We start from the raw sequence: 2,253 nt of genomic DNA, 5'->3' as shown, positions 1-2,253 counted from the left end.
AGATAAAACCCAGCTGTCCCTACCTTCCTAATTTCACATAGAGATGGGAAATGGATCATTTCTAAAATTATGGGCTTTGAATTTTGTCTTATGCTAAAACATTATTATGAGAATACATGAACAATTTGGTCATCCAGGAAATAATAAAACAAAGCACTAAAAATAATATGTAAAGCTGAGAAATTGGGTTCTTTTAAAATCAAACATTAAACCCTGCAAGAAAATTCTAATACTTTTCGTTGAACTTAAATTCTGAAAACTGGGTTACATGTCATAAGAATTTAAAAATAATTCCTTTTGTATTCATTTTTACTTGAAATGTAATAAAACAAGTTAGCTGGGCAATATTCATATTATTTCACTTTTTATTTTCACTCTCAAGTCAGGCACTGTGTGTATCACCCACTCAGGTTGCTGTAAAAACTATTTTGCTTTTGTAGAGATAAGATGTTCAGTTTTCACGAATGCATTAAAGTTATGGGTTTGGGCCTAAAACCTGAGTGGGAAAAAAAAGGCCAAACTCACAGCAACCTCGTCAATTCTAACACATATGCAGTTTCTGAGGATTTAAATCTGTATGGGAGCAGACCATCTGACCTTTCTCCTGTGGATCGCCTGGTGGCTTTAACTTATTAACCTTGAGGCCATCCGATGTTTATCCAACACCACCACCATGGCTCCTTGAGTAAGCAAGCCCAACTATCACATCCTGTAAATCATACACCTAACAACCCTTACTCTCCACTTCGCTGTAGAGAGTGTTGTTGTTGTTAGGTACCATCCGGTCATTTCCAACTGAACCTGACATGTAACCGAGCAAACCTCCGCTCGGCCTTGTAGCTATCTCTAGTGGGTGTGCTTGAGACCAGTCTTGCAGCCACGGTGCCAATCCAGACTGTGGAGAGTCTCTCTTTCCCTTGACCTTCTGCCAAGTATTATGTCCTTCTTCTCAAGTGACTGGCCTCCTCCTTATAACCTGTTCAAAGTAGATGAGACCCAGTCATGCCGTGCTCCCTCTAATGACCATTCAAGCTGTGCTTATGCGAAGATGGGTTTGCTTGTTTTTCTGGTGGTCCATGATGTAGTTAAGATTCTTCAGCAGGACCGTAATTCAAATGTGTCAATTCTTCATTATCCAGTTTGGGCAAGTACTTGCAACTATTGAATAGATAATAGATTGGGTTGTGTGTATCTCAGTTCTCAGGGTGACATCCTTGCTTTCTAAGATTTTATTTAAGATGAATTTTATACAAGATTTGCCCCGTGCAGTACATCATTTGATTTCTTGACTGGTGCTTCTCTGGGCATTAATTACTGATCCATCTTTCCCATCCACTGTTTTTATTTACCTGTGCATATCACACACACACACACACACACACACACACACACAAACAAAATAGTCCATTGTCTTCTGAAGCCATAAAGACTTTGAATGCTGTAATCCTCATACCTAGTCTGAAAAGGCTGCTCCAACACTTTCTAGAAGTGAGCCCAGGCAAATCACTTCACTGCCCTGAGGCTCAGTTGATATGAATCTGTATGCTGAAGTTAAATAACTTTTACATGAAATTGGAAGGTTAACACAATGAAACACTTAGTATAATACCAAGCATATCAAAATTATGACTGAAGATTAAGGGGACTCTTTCAAAGCATTTGTCATATCCAAAGAAAGGTTAATGAGAATCTCAAGTAACATGCTGGTTTGGTTGTTTTGTTTCCAATTTTGTTGAATTGGTCAGTTGTTTGCCTGAATTGACGAAATCAATTAACTTATTTGGGTATTAATGTGCTCATAGGTTTGGGCCATCAATGATATTTATTGAGCACTACTGGTGACCTTCTGACAAAGAATGATAAAGTTAGATTCAATTTTACATCCCATACCAACATCAACTACAAATGAATCAAAGATGTATATCTTTTTTTGAAATTAAGCATTAAAACTAGAAGAAAATGTAGGAGAAATTTCTTCATATATAATTTTGGAGCAAGGAAGGTCTTCCTCACTATACTCACAGTTCTCGTTATTATAATTTTTTTTAACTCTCAAAGACCCACCACCATAGAGTCAATGCTGACTCATAGCGATCCTATAGGATGGGGCAGAATTATCCCCTGTGGGTTTCTAATGCAACTCTATGGGAGGCAGGAGCAGCTGGTGGTTTTGAACTCCTGACCTTCAGGATCACAGCCCAGTGAATAACCACTACACCACCAGGGCTAAAGAGTAATTTAAATACATAAAAA

Source organism: Echinops telfairi, unplaced genomic scaffold (assembly GCF_000313985.2).
Source record: "Echinops telfairi isolate 266 unplaced genomic scaffold, ASM31398v2 ScPeMD7_25;HRSCAF=90, whole genome shotgun sequence".
In the NCBI taxonomy this organism is placed as follows: Eukaryota; Metazoa; Chordata; class Mammalia; order Afrosoricida; family Tenrecidae; genus Echinops; species Echinops telfairi.
The sequence above is the reverse complement of the archived record's forward strand: the minus strand, read 5'-3'. Positions refer to the sequence as shown.